Below are 15,305 nucleotides of genomic sequence, written 5' to 3'. Positions count from 1 at the left end.
GCCATTACCTGTACCTCCCTGTATAGTCATTATTGCACTGTATCTTTCATCTCAGGTTATAGATATTATTACTTATTGTTGTATTTTTCTATCTGTATATATGCCTGTAGATAGGATCTTTTTATCTTTTTAATATTTATTCTTCCTGTTATATTGTTTAGACTCTTATTACTAAAACTGTACTGTGTTGTGTGCCTTCTACTGCCTGCTGAATGTCCTTTGGGATCAATAAACTGTCGGTCGGTCGGTCGGCTGGTCGGTCGGTCGGTCACATTGGCCTCCTATGTGATGCTACGCTATGCTGGACTGCACATCAGCTGTGTGTTGCCTGCAATTCAAAAGTGTGATCCATCTACTGCAAAGTTAAACTGAGAATACTCAAAGGAATCACATAAGGTGTCCAAATGTCTGTTGTAAGTCTAATGGACGTCACATTATTCCCAACATTCTCCACAACAGAGAATGGCTGATCATCCTGAACATCTTTATTCCCGAAGAAGCTAGTCATCTGGCTAAGTAGCTGCAGGTTTTACTTGTGTGTGCAGTGCTGTGGGAGACATTTTAACACAGCCATAATTGCCTAAATGCTAACATCAAATAAGTCTGAACTATCAGCCATCAACCTGATGCTGAAGATTTTTTTTTCAAAAAAGCAATTATTGGCCAATTCCAATATGATTCTGATATTATCGCGCATCCCTACTCATTACATTACTGCTCTAGTATAAGCTGCTCTTGAGAAACACAGTAAAGGTCCTCCTCATTTGGTCCTCTCAACTGCTCCATCTTCAGAGAGATGGAATTTTACCAGCTCAATATAAAATCTAGCAGATGTGGTGCAATGAAACCTTTCAGAAGGAGGGGGGATAAAAATTGAAGCGTCAACACTTTGAACCACTCTACTTGGCAAGGAATGAGAGCTCCAGCTACTGCAGAGCACCATGCAGTATAAGCAGCAAGGTTCCAAAGGAGGGACTGTCTATTGCAAAGGACAGCAAAGGACAGTGTTCACTGGCAGCCCACTTAACTAATGAACTCGACACAACCTCAATCTTACACCAGTGAAATGAATGTAAAGCTCATTCAAGAGACAACACAATATACAGTATTTAGCATTATGAGAGAAGATTTAGTGTGCTGTTTTTCACACCACAGTAAGCTATTTTTTTGTCTGTTTTGGTGCGTTTTACAGCACAGATACAGCAGTGTGTAAGATATCTTATATCTTAGATATAAGATAATCTACTTGCATAAGCAAGGAGAAAATCAAACAAAATGGGACTACTAACTGTTATCCTTGCTCCATTTCTATCTGTGTCTGCTTTTGTTTACCTTCCCTTGTGCGCCATGTGCTCTTGTTGTTTTTATTCTCGTCCTGCCTCCTTGTTATCTGTCTGGGGTCTGCAAAGCAGAATTTCTCAGTCAGCCATACAACTTATAGGAAATAGGAATGCCCCTTAGCTCTTTTCCTATTGGACAGGATTGACTTTAGGCTTAAGTTATCTGGCTAAACTGAAAAATCCTCTTTTGTGAAATATTCCTTGGGTGGTTTTCAGTCTTGGTTGTGTTCCTTGCTGGATGTTGATTTTCTTTGCTTTCTGTAATCTTTGATTTCTTGTGTTCTTTGTTAGTTTCTTTGCTATTGTGGATTCTTCTTGATTTCTTTATCTCATGGATTGCAATGAACACCTTGACTTTTGTCACAGTCAGTTTATTTATACAGTGCGTTTTTCCAACAAGGTGTCGTCACAAAGCAGCTTTACAGAAAATTCTAAAGTAAAGGAGTCCAAGCCTCCATGAGCGCAAAATTGGCAAGCAAAAACTCCCTAAGTTCATGGAGCGGAACCAAGAATCAAGAAAAGAGTTCACAGAAGAAGCTTCGATGAGTCAAAGTCTGTGCTCATTACACAGCTTCTTCTCATCCTCCCCTGGCCTCACCTCCCTCCTCCCTCTTGACGGTCCCTACCTGGTGCTGCGCCGCAGCCTTGCGCCCCTGCTGGGATTCACCTCTTTTCTCTGCTTCTTGAGCCAATTCTGACACCACTGTGACATGGGTGGTTCTCAGAAAAGGCTTAAACAAGGCACAGTTCGTGCTTATAACACAGCATTAATCAAACTTGACTCTGCAAACAGAATAAAAGACACAAAGCAGCACACTCTCTAACATGTTAGCTCATGGCTCTTACTATCTGCTCACTCTAGTTCCTCTCACTTGCTACAACACACAGCCTAGGTAGTTCCTAGCCCTTCACAATCAGAGTCACAGGGATCACAGGAATTTCTTATGAACTAAGTAAACTAAACTTCCTATGATCAAACATTTTAGTAAAAGTTTCCCTTTTATTTGAACTAAACAGAACACAGGTATGCTTTGATCCTACGGGAACCTTCAAGAGCCAGTATTGAAGTCTATGTATTGGTTGGTATCGAACGATTTTGAATGACATGCGACTCTAGACCAGACGCAATATGTGTTAAAATAATGATAACACAAAAAGTACATTGTTACAGCTGATAGTGTATAAAAGATCTTCAGGTTTATTTAATAATAAACCAAGGTGTATAATAGTGAAACACTCTGATACTGTAGGTTTGCTGCTGAACTTGGATGTTCAAGCAAGGAAGCCGCTGAGCTCTGCAGTACAGAGTGGCCCTCACACACTCCAAAACCACACACCCTGCTCCGCTCTGCAGCATAAGATACACAGCCTGCAGCCAGCCCAGCACTGCAGTCCCAACATGAGTCAGTGCTGTGCTGTTTACTCCTAAAGAACAGAGGTGGGATGTCTTTAAGCCATTGAGAGAAGCACATTAAGAATGCGTGAAAAACGCCCACACTGAACTGTCAGGGTGAGAAATGCCATTCATTCAGAACTGTAGACCAAAACACAGCCAGAACTGGCTTCGAACTAGCCAGGTGAAAGATTTACAAGAGCTCTTAATGCTTTACTGTGTATGCATAAAAATGGATATTTCTGCCATTCCACATATTCTTCTCCTTTAAGTGGAATATCAGGCTAAAACTAGCCTTTAATATATTATATTTCATGTTGTGTAATATTGTGTAATACAGCATTGCATCTCTCAGCCTCATCGGTTTGACAGATTTTTACAAATTTATATGCATTTTTTGTTTTCGTCCACCAGTGTTCTAAAGGCCAAAATCACTTTCCAAGAAAGTCCAAGAAAAAAGGTCAATAACCTTTGCAAATGACTGTTGTATTGAGAATTTACAATTAGCACTATATACTTTATATGTGTGAGTAAGAGAGAGAGAGACAGCGAGAGAGAGAGAGAGAGAGAGAGAGAGAGTCTAGCCTACTGGAATTAAATGGTGTGACTTTCTTAGTTTTTTACATCCACCCTGTCACAAAGCCTCAGTCAGTATTATCTGTTTCTCTCTCTTCTCACTCATTCGCGAGTTAACACGATTTTCTGGAGTAAATCAGATAGCACCAAGTGCCCACTCTGCTAGAGAAACCAACATAGACGACCACAGTTGGTCCCTACTATATGTTGTGTTTTGGATGATGGTATGCTGGTCAAACTGTATGACTATCCTGGGTGACTAGCTGAACCAGCACTGGTCCATCACCAGACCAGCCAGGCTTACACCAGCATGGAATGCATTAGATTAAACAAAAGACACTAATTAGCTAGTATTAATAAAGTCCTTGCTAGAGTCCTGCTTCTCATCCCTATATGAAAATGAATGTTATAAAAAGCAAACTCATATTGTGTGACAGTGTGGTATGTTGATTAATTTGGTAGCTAACGTTGATATACTTAGGCCTAATTCACAGACACAGGGTGCATACAGCATGTAACGTGCAAAACTCCCCTTATTTTTGTTGTAGCTCACTTAGTCAAATATATCCCTCCAAGTCAGAATATACTTTTGTTCCCTCATAAATGTCAGCATTAACCTTTAAACTGACTTGTTTCTGAGCTTTACCTGGCACTTGGTCAGGCTGTGGGGGTTCAAAATCATTCTGACTGATTGGCTTAGCTAGTGGCCGTTGAAGTTAAACCCTCAAGTCAGAGGAAAATATAAACTTATTAACTATTTCTAATCACTACACTACTGTGCTATGAAACCTGCACAAGTCTGCTCACATTATCATTCACTCCACTCAGAACACGTTCATTTTTCTTTTGTGGCAGAATTCATAAGCCTGTGTGTTATTTTTATCTTGTGTATTTACTTGTCCAATCATCCAGTCCATCATCCAGTTGTTGGACAAAACTTTCCTGGACAACCAGAGTGTTAATGTCCAACCCTGTACTTTGCACTTCAGTTGTCTTTAGGGATATGAATTGCGCTCTAGATGTCAATTGTGCTCATAATGCCAAAACAAACATAGATAAACTTTATAAAGAGATAAAAAAAAACACTACCACATTCTGTGTATCGATAGACAGACATTAATTTTATAGGGTTAAAGACAAGGCTCCAGGTTAATTCTCCTTAAAGCTGGTTAAAGCTACATTCTGTGATATCACTCTGCCAATGAGATAACAACATAGGCCTGGCTCTCTACATGTTTGTTAGTCTACTGCCCACTGAGTGGCCAGCTGTCAAGTGGTAGCAATCACCCAGCATCAACTCATTATGCGCTAAGCCAACTGTGAAACACACACACATAAATGCATCATGGATTACTCACACATACACTAAAATAAGCAATAGTTCTTCTTCTGCGATGACGGTGGTCATAAATCGACCTAGCTGCCCGTAAAGCTCTTCCCTCTGATCTCCGCTGACAGTAGACAGGATGAATCTGCAGATAGTGCTGTCTGTCAGCATGTGCTTTACTTACTGCAGCTGGCTTTCAAGCATAGTCATTTCCATCATTCCTGGCTGCTCCTGCTGGAGTATTTCAGCTCAGTGACAGGACCTGTCACAGTAGTTCTGGGTCTTTGGTGGTGTTCAGTTTACAACACTGTCTATCTAACATGGCAGTAAAGGAACTACTGGTGTAGTGTTATTAAAGAAGTAGATTAAGGCCCAAATTCCATTTCACCCCTCGCCCCTACCACTAAGCCCTTAGCACTCTGTTTTGCATGCTCACATCTTGGGGTAGGGTTTCCCAATTTTTGTTGAGATAGAGGGGTAAGGCAAAGTGTCAGGGCTACACAGCTCTCCAAACTGAGGTTTTTCACAGACTCACTCCAAATGGAGTGTTACGAGAAAAAAAGAAAAACTGGCTAGATGGCAACCAAACAAACGCACAAACGTAAATATTTTTTCTATTTAAAACTTACGTTAAACATTGTATTATCTTAGTTTAATGTTGTTTCAATTTATTATGGTTGTTTTCTTCATAACAAGCATTAAAATTGCTAATAGCATGCTAATGTCTCAGTAGTTAGCTAACTAACTTTCCCATTCCACCTTAAATAGTCCAGCACTATTGACGCCTGAAGTGCCAGAATGTAACTGCTGCACCATTTAAGGTGGAACGGGAAAATTCGACCAAGACGCTGGTGAAGAATCTGACTTAAGCTTTGTATCACCAAATAATTAGCAGTGGGTGATAATAAATAATTGTCTTATACCCCCTCCTAGAAATCATATGATGCCCTAAATGTAACTATAGCCCAGCAGCGAGGTTGCTGAACTTTTCTTTTCTCTGTTATCACTAAGGATTGGCCAGGTCGTCTACAGAGCACCTCTAGTAGCCTGTTAATGAAGCAATGTTTATTTTTTTTTATTCCCATTTTGCTGGGCAAGATTTTAATCACTACCCTGTTATGGGTTATGGTGACACTCGAAAACAAGCGGTAGGGGTAGAAAGAAGAAACGAGATTAGGCCTAACTGTCTTATAGGATGAGTAGAGCAATGAAAGTTCTAAATGTGGATAGAGTTGAGTCTTAAAGAGTTCTGGGCTGATATCTTACACTCAATTTCACATTAGAACTGAATTAGATCCATGTTCAGGACATAGAACCTGTATTTGGAGAGCGCTACAGAAATGTATATCACTGCTGTTATATACCTTTTAAAATGGTAACTTTACGGCAGAAGGGAAAAACGCTCTTAACTTGTAACTGAAGTTAATGTAATAGGAATTTTAAACTATTTATATTGGTCTGTTAATCATAAAACTTTAATACAATGACAAAAACTGAGATACAAGGGTTTGTTTCACAGCGAGAAAAGGGTACTATGCTGTGAATTTACAGCTCCTCTAAAATGACGACCCAAATGTGTATCTACTAAAAATCTGAAAAAGACTTATCTGCTAGCCACATGCTAGTTACATGAGCAGCAACTCCACCAGGCACCCATCGTCGAATCATATCATTAGAGGTGGCTAGTAATTAGTCATATTTACTGAGTTTCAGAGTAAAATTTTGCTGCATTCAAATTTTCCTGAGCATTTTCAAATGATACTTTTATGTCTACCCAAATACATTTTCTTTTTTTATCCCTATACATTTCAGTAATTAACATTTAGGCACTAATTCCTTTTTTATGTTTAATTGCATTCTGCTCTTCATTGTTGATGAAAGTAACTGTACTGCATTACAATTAATCATACTTTTAACTTTTGAGGTCAGATTATTTTATTTTATACCAACAAAGACGCACAGTGTCATTGATTTGAAGCACCACTCTTATAGAGCACCAACAGTTACTTGAGGCTAACAGCACCCCATTCTGGAGAATCTTCAGCCTGTTAAATGTGAGGGAGTGAGTTAATAAGCTAATAAGAAATCTTGTACTTGTATATTTAAGTATTTTTTTCTAAAGATATTTTTACTTTTACCTGAGTCATTACCCAAGTAGTTTTTCAGCCTCTGCATGATCAACCCCTTACTGAGCTGATTCAGCAGGGTAAATGCAAAGCTATGCATTGCAGGTGGTGTTCCAGGACTGGAGTTGGCTATTTTAGATGGCTCCTGCACTGTGCAAAGCTCCCTAGGTTTGCCAACTTCCAGACACTGACAGCTTAGACAATGGCACATCCTTCTATCACAGCACACTGGTTCCGATGCTCTCTTTGCACAGTCATGCTGAAAAGGTGATGTTTTACTCATACTATTTAATGGAGCTTTAAAGGAGTAGTTTGAGTGTTTGCAATGTGATGAAACAGTTTTATTAAAGGAATTAAAGGAATAGTTTGAGTGTCTGCGATGTGATGGAACAGTTTTATTTAAGGAATTAAAGGAATAGTTTGAGTGTTTGCAACGGTGATGTGTTGAGTGTTCGCTCAACACATCACTGCAGGCTCAACACTTCACCGCAGCTGTCCTCCCACCCATAGAGGACATATATGACAACCGATGTGAGATGAAAGCCACCAACATATCCTCGGACCCCACACATCCCAGCCACCCCTTGTTCCATCCTCTACCATCCAGAAAGAGGTACCGGAACATCCGAGCCAGAACCACGAGGTTCAAGAACAGTTTCTATCCCCAAGCTGTCAAACTGGTCACACCGGCAGCATCGACTTGTGCTTAACTACAACACTACAGTCTGTTAATGATCAGCCTGATCACCCAGCACACCACACACTGAGCTCCACTAGCTCAGAGGACTGTATGCTGTGCACTTCATCTCTGGCAAGCCTTATTTTTAGTTTATTTATATATTTATACTGTTACTGTTTATTTAAGATGTTACCTGAACATTATGCTGCTACTCTGTACCTGCACTGTACACTTTATATACATATCACTGTTTACATCTCTTTTTTTACCAATAGTACTTCTGCATTTACTGTACTGCAATTCACAGTGCACATTTCTTTCTATATACCTGATACACTCGAATGTATATCTGACTATGCACTAACTGTCTATACGTCTAATACACCTATAACACGTGCCTATGCACATCTTGTCTACGTTCGACACCTGTACCTACTGACCATGCACATTTTGTCTGTCTTTTACTGTCTTTTGTCTTTGCACTGTTTACTATGCATCTTTTATTACTGCACTGGAAAAGTAGCCCGATAGTGTTTCGTTATACTGTACTACCCTGTATTGTATAATGACAGTAAAGTTGAATTGAATTGAATTTCTGCCGTAAACCAAACATAGTCGACCAGCCAAGACATGCTTGCCGACGTTGGACTCTGAAGATAACACTGTAACAGAGTGTAAATCCACTACAGAATGCTGTAGTGCCAAGTTTACAAAGCCACTGATACAACTATCGAACTGTTCTCTGTATGTTCTGAGGACAGAGATGCCATTAATGCCCTAAACCCTAAGGGCCTGTATGTGGTCTGACGCTTCAGTTCCTCATTCTCCAGCTTTACATACTAGTGTCAGAGGAGTTACAAAAAAAATTCAAAATTCTTACTGGATACAGAATAACACGCCTCTGGCTCTTAAAAGCAGGGAGTGTACTAAAAGTAGACGTACGGGATGAGAGAGAAACCTGTTCATGTCTACCTTCACTGACTGTGTGGGTGTGCATCAATGCTCTGCAGCTAATTCCCAGCCAATAACAGCTGAGCTGTAAGAAATTCACCAACTGGATGTGTGTGGTGTCTGCTGCACTGAGGGAGAGAGGGAGAGAGAGAGAGAGTTTGATTTATAATACTCAGCTCACATTCTGCTGTCTCATGCTGTTATAGATGGTACAGAGAACAGAGAGCTGCAGAGTAGAGCTTCAACACACACTCAGTCTACCCGCTACTGGCCATCACACAGATCATATCCATATGAGAGACAGAAACATTCAACACATGTAATCACAGTATACGCTGAGAGATATTATGATAACAATGTCAGCAGATTCACAGCTTCAACTGGGCCCTCTTTGCACAGTTATGGTGAAAAGATGATGTTTTGCTCACACTTGCTAGAGTGTTTGCAATTTCTCCCGTAAACCAAACATAGTCGAACAGCCTGCTAATGCATGACTGTATGACATACTGTCAGCTAGAATAATCAACCAAAGTACAAAATTTAAGTTTCAACCAACCAATCAGAATGTTTGTAAACATAAAGTTGGCTATGCTTCCCGTTGGAAAACTCTCATCCAGTCAGCGTGGAAGCAGCTCAGTTTAAGTAATAACAACATCTTTAAAATAACAAAAATAACAACATTTTTAAAGTTATAAACCAAAACCTGTTGTGTTTGAGGCTGTTTTTCTAAGTTTTTCTCCTTTTCCAGCTTTTTTTTTGCTGCACAAAACCTTTTATCACATTTTTTTAGTTTTGGACATGATTTAAAAATGTCTCTTATTTTACGTTATGTGTAGATTTCATGATGAATGGACCAAAAGAAATCACCCAAAAATTCGGGGTTCCATTGACATTACATTAAAAGTAAAGTAGGTTTTTACTTTCTCCTGTAAATTTATCATTTTGGAGATACAAGGTTTGTTCCGACAGCAACGATATGTTAGTATTAATCCTAGTGAGGCCTGCTCTGTGTTTGGTAACACTTAAAGCTGAAGCCAAGAACAATTTAGCTTGTGCTCTTTCGGGTGAAAATAGAGTAAGATAAAGATAAAGAAAACAGAAATTAACAAAAGAAATAGTAAAGTATGAAGGTCTCCTCAAAACATGATGTACCATAGCAGTGAAGAAGTGTTGAAGTGAGTGCTAATTGCTATTTTTAGAATGATTACTTTGCAGTGTTCACTGTAAGATGACATAATTAGGAAGCTAACACTAATGCCTTAATCATTTATGCTGGCCTGTGAAAGGTCAAGTGTTTTTGCTTTTTGCATGGACAGAGGAAAATATAAGCTTTCCTATAGCTATTCTATACATTTAGACACTTGGGTGTGCACACGCATGTCTGTACACAAAACAGTGCAGTATATCATTTTATATCAGACAATGAATAAGCTAACTAGCAAGCAAGGTAGCTAATTACCAAGATTAGATGCTTTGTAGTAGCATAAAATGACCAAAAAGACATTTAAATCCTTAATCAAAGTTATTATGGTGGTTCCATAACAACAATCTCTCAAGCAAGTGGAAAATGAACTAACATTAGAACTAGAACCTTAAGTTGCATTGGTTCCCAATCTGGTCAGTTCATGTTTTTTAAAAGCTTCTTCATTAAACACTGTAATGAAATGGGTGGCTAGTGCACGTTCATGATTATATGACAAAAAACGAACACACAAAGTTGTGAATTACTGACCTGTAGCATATACACTCACCGGTCACTTTATTAGGTACAGTGCTAGTAAGAGGTTGACCCCCCTTTGCTTTTAGAACTGCCTTAATTCTTCATGGCATACTTTCAACAAGGTGTTGGAAACATTCCTCAGAGATGTTGGTACATATTGACATGTTAGCATCACGCAGTTGCTGCAGATTTGTCGGCTGCATATCTATGATGTGAATCTCCCGTTCCACCACACCCCAAAAGTGCTCTATTGGATTGAGATCTGGTGACTGTGGAGGCCATTGGAGTACAGTGAACTCACTGTCATGGTGACATGGTGTGATATGGTGCATTATCCTGCTGGAAGTAGCCATCAGAAGATGGGTACACTGTGGTCATAAAGGCATGGACATGGTCAGCAACAACACTCAGGTAGGCTGCGGCATTTAAACAATGCTCAATTGGTACTAAGGGGCCCAAAGTGTGCCAAGAAAATATCCCCCACATTATTACACCACCACCACCAGCCTGAACCATTGATACAACGCAGGATGGATCCATGCTTTCATGTTGTTTACGCCAAATTCTGACCCTACCACCTGAATGACGCATCTGAAATCGAGACTCGTCAGACCAGACAAAATTTTCATTCATGGAGGCTTTCATTCCTCCATGCCCATGAACTGTGATAAGCTCTGTGTTTCAGTTTACAGATTTAAACATTGTTTCACAGTTACTGTGGCAAGTTCTCCCGAAAGACTAAATTAGCCTAATTAACAGAGTCTCCAGTGACATATCAGAGACTGCGGAGTTTCAGCCTCTAGGAAAAATAAACCCTGTGAAATGGATCGGAAATATCTGCATATGCAAAATGCCTGTTGACTACGTCAGTGAGTCATATATAAACTGTTGGACAGATTACCACGCCTAATCCACGCCTGTTTTGTCTGGGTCTTCAGTACAGGAATAGTCCTGGAGATGACAGCATACAGAATTCTAAAGTGTTTGGAAAAGATATTCCGCATCCCCACAGCAGCCATCAAAAAAAATGTGATAAATCTAATAAATAAAGTTATACTGAGCTTTCGTTTCAGGTACAGTACATTTAGAAGTACACATGCAATCCTCAGCATAGTAAGGCTCTACAACCCCTTTAATCAAGGGGTTTTCTAATGCTGTCGTCTCATTCTACCTAAGCCAAAAAAAACGGTTTTTTATTGCTACCATTTTTGAGCAAACACATAAAAAACAAAGAAGTCAATATAAATGTCTTAGCAAGCTGAATTCTCTTCTGAATGAGAGCGCAGACTATCGCAGTGCATCCAAGAATAAAGGCAGCATTGTGTTTCTTCTACACCGCATGCGTCAAGCTCCAGTCCTGACGGGCCAAAACAGCAGATTTCAGCACACTACCTCATTAAACACACTTGATTGATACATACTGATAAGTTTTACTATGCCCAACATTCAACATAACTACGGTGTTTTCTTGAGTTAAAGGGGACATCAGCAAATCTCTGAAGGTAGTGCTGGTGATGCATTAGGTAAGACAGGGTTACCACAGGTGAGTTGGGAACTAGATTAGAGCATGATTGTAGGTCTTTGGGGATAAAGATGCAGGCAGCTTAAAACAATACAGAGAGTGTCTTGTGGTCTGGAATAAAGGGTGGATCACATTCAGCTCCAATGAGAGGGGGGTAGAGATGAGCCAGGCTTACTCTACAGCTCCTGCTGCAGTGGAGCCTCAGTGATGGCTCATCAGAAGTCTGGGCAGGTTTCTGCCTCGTCAGCGTACGCTCTCTCTCTCTCTCTCTCTCTCTCTCTCTCTCTCTCTTTCTCTACCCCTCATGTGCCTGGCTCCGAGCTGCTCTGTGTTTTGAAAGTGGGCCGAGCTGTGGACAGTGTACTGTAGCCTCCTCCAGGCCTGCTGGAGCAGCTGAATAAGACAGCATGAGTTTGTGCCATGCAAGAACACTAGAATTTATTAATTAGAGATTCATGTTTTTGTTTCCCCTCATCAGGTAACGACAAAATCAGCTGTGCTGGCTTTCCATTATGATGCTAATATGTTGTACAATCATTGCCACAACCATGGGTGTGACTAACTTAGTTTGAGAGGCAAACCAAACCTAAAGCTCCACCGTCTTATTTCATTTCTTACGCTACTGAAATAGTTCTTGGCTTGGATGCACAGTTCGTTAAAAATCCCATATAATGGAAAACTGTTGAATTGACTTACATATAGTAATTAAACTACAAAAACAACTCGTTTTGAATTTACAGTTTCCGTGATGTCAAGAAAAACAATGCACTAGATACATCCAAAATCAAAAACATTGACACAATCACTGGATTATTCAATGATGAGCTTCGGTTACTTTCATATGCCAAATTTTGAAAGTTATATTAACCACTAATCACTACCCCAAGAAAGAAAACATTTTACATGAAAAATTCTCCACCTCTAGCTGATCATGTGCTGTATGTTTTTTTCACACATTGTGGCTGTGACTGTGCATCTGTTCTTCTTACACAACTTTTAAATTTCAAGTTCTGTTTTGTCTCTTATGATAAAACCTTATTTCAAACTATCACTCTGTGAATTTGTCTACCACAGTACATTAAGTCTTAAGTATTAACTACAAGGAAATATTGCAGGAGTAATGTCAGTAATTCAGCAGACTGAGCTGGACAAAAATTAACAAAAGAAATAGCAAAGTCTGAAGCTACAGTTCCCCTCGAAACATGATGTGCCATAGCAGTGTGACAGAGAGAGGCTACAATCACAGAGGAGCTGGAACATGCAGCCGCTGCTGCTCTCACTGGACATCAAAAAACGGACAGAACCTGCCATTGTATTATTTTCATGTTCACTCTTCATTTTATGTTTAGATTTAAGTGAATCCTGCGTTCACAGGATGAAAATAATGTTACTGAGTTATTGAAAGTAATAAATACATGAATTCTGTTTGAGCTTATACTGTTTGTTTATATAGCTACAAGAAATTGCACTGCTTTGAAAATGAAAAAACATCTTTCTTTAGAGTCAAACTTGATCAAACAAATGTGATTAATCACGATTACCTACACAGGAGAACACTTAATTGTGATTAATTATTTTAATTGTTTTACTACCCTAATTCAAACATCCAATCACAAAGCTTTGTCTGTTACCAACCAAAGTACAAAAGAATACAGCTCCTGATTTTTATATATAGCAGTATAAACACTGAAGTGCAGCTCTAAAACTTTCTTAAGAGATGACCTGGAAACACACAGAACTAAGTATCAAGCAAAGCCAACTTTTTATAAGGCCGAGCTAGCTTGACTTTTGTGACTACAGACTTGATAAGTAGGAACAATAACACAAAATCCCAGACCCAAACCATGTTGGACAAATTCATTTCCAAATGAAAGAGTTCTGAGACGATTTACAGTATTTTGTACAAAGTGAAGCAACAGTACTGACACATAACACATCTATATTATCTATGGCTTGTTCCCTGCTATATAAGCACTCCTCAGCTCACAGTCGACTGTCCAGTTTGCTGTACACTTCTATACCTTTTTAACACAAACCAGAAGAATAACTCCACAGCCCCAAATACTACAAATGGTAGGTCCTCTGAAAGGACAGGGCCATCATCTCACATTTGTCATCATCCAGTGAGCAGCTAGGGCCTAAGGTGTAGAGAGGCCCATCATCACAGGTATGGATGAATAAGAGATACAAAAGGTCTTCTTGACACACTGTACACTCAACATGCTTCTGACATGTAGAGACTGGAAAAGCCCAAACAGCAAAGCCTTTATGTAATAATGTAATCAATCACAAAGAATCAATACCCACTGAGACACAGCAGACGAGCAAATGTGTCTCTCGAAGTCTGGCACAAGCATAACACCCTTGTCCTTCGGTCCTCGACCTAACGTTCTTGAGAGCTGCCTTGTATTTTTGATGTACACTTGCCATAAGAGCACCCATGTTTGTGGCTGTGAACCCACAGAGATCACAGTTTCTCACGTTAAAACTTAAAATGCACCCTCACTCAAACGTAAGTTTCACCAGAACGCACCCCCACTAAAGCTGAGGTTTACCAAATTTTCAGCTTTTTAAAGCTGAACTTTCACCAAAAATGCACCTTCACTAAAGTTGCAGCTTCATCAAAATACACTTTCATTAAAACTGAGGTTTCACTAAAAATGGTTCTTTGACTCTAACTAAAGCCAAAATCCCTTTTAGCAAAGACCAAGGTTCACTCTTACTGAGGCTAAAGGTTCACCAAGTTTCACCAAAAACGCACTCTCATGCACGCTCACTAAAGCTGAAGTTTATGAATAATCACTCCTTGTGAAAAGCAGCTACGCATGACAGACAGCACACAGCCACAGCCTCAACTGACTATACCTTCACACAAGTAACGGTAACGGTGAAAAAACATGTTAACTTTGAACTAATGCAACAAGATTTATTATACATCTAGAACAATATTAATTACATATCTAGATTTAGATCTAAATCTAGCACAATATTTATTAATTACATAGCTATGTTCAGGTCTAGATATGTAATAAACGCATATATTTAAACAATTTCCCATTTTAAGTGTGTGTGTGTTCAGGTTAAGAAAGCTTCCGAAAGCTACTGAACATAGAAAATATCCCAGATGGCATCTGGTTTATCCCCTAAAGCACAGGATGATTTTAACATATGCTTCAACTGCCGGAAAAAAAATCTTTAGATTGAGATGGAAATGTGTGGTGGTGCTTTGCTGTACTGCATAAATGCGCGCACACACACACACACACACACACACACACACACACACGTACATACATACACTGTCCTCTCAGTCTGGCAGAGGAGATTAATAAGCTATAACTGCAGTTCAACACTCACCACTGTCCTGTGCTGATTCGCAGCCTGCCCACCCCAGCTTGGCTTGCAGTGTGGACACACAGATGGACAGAGCAGAATCCACTCTGAGAGACCTGCAGAGGACAGAGAGAGAGAGAGAGAGAGAGAGAGAGAGGGGGGGGGGGGGGGGGGGGAGAAAGAATGAGTGGATGTGTAAGCAAAGAAGAAATCAAAAGGAGAGACAAAGACAGAGAGAAAGAGAGACAGAGTGAGAGAGAGAGTGAGAGAGAAAGACAAAGGATGAGAGGAAATGCAAACAAAGAAGAGGAGAAAGACAAAGAGAGAGAGACAAAGTC

The 15,305-nt window shown here is 39.7% G+C and overlaps 1 protein-coding gene across 2 annotated transcripts in view; it reads right to left on the bottom strand.

The window, feature by feature from the left end:
- Window positions 1–15,305, bottom strand: part of kcnab2b (potassium voltage-gated channel, shaker-related subfamily, beta member 2 b) — a 92,074-nt gene that overhangs the window by 76,530 nt on the left and 239 nt on the right. For both annotated transcript variants that reach the window (XM_037541145.1, XM_037541146.1), the window contains exon 2: window positions 14,992–15,083. The gene's annotated coding sequence lies outside the window, so the exon portion shown is untranslated. The remainder of the gene's footprint in view (window positions 1–14,991; window positions 15,084–15,305) is intronic.

The sequence above is a fragment of the Pygocentrus nattereri genome, chromosome 9, assembly GCF_015220715.1.
Source record: "Pygocentrus nattereri isolate fPygNat1 chromosome 9, fPygNat1.pri, whole genome shotgun sequence".
In the NCBI taxonomy this organism is placed as follows: Eukaryota; Metazoa; Chordata; class Actinopteri; order Characiformes; family Serrasalmidae; genus Pygocentrus; species Pygocentrus nattereri.
The sequence above is the reverse complement of the archived record's forward strand: the minus strand, read 5'-3'. Positions and strand labels throughout refer to the sequence as shown.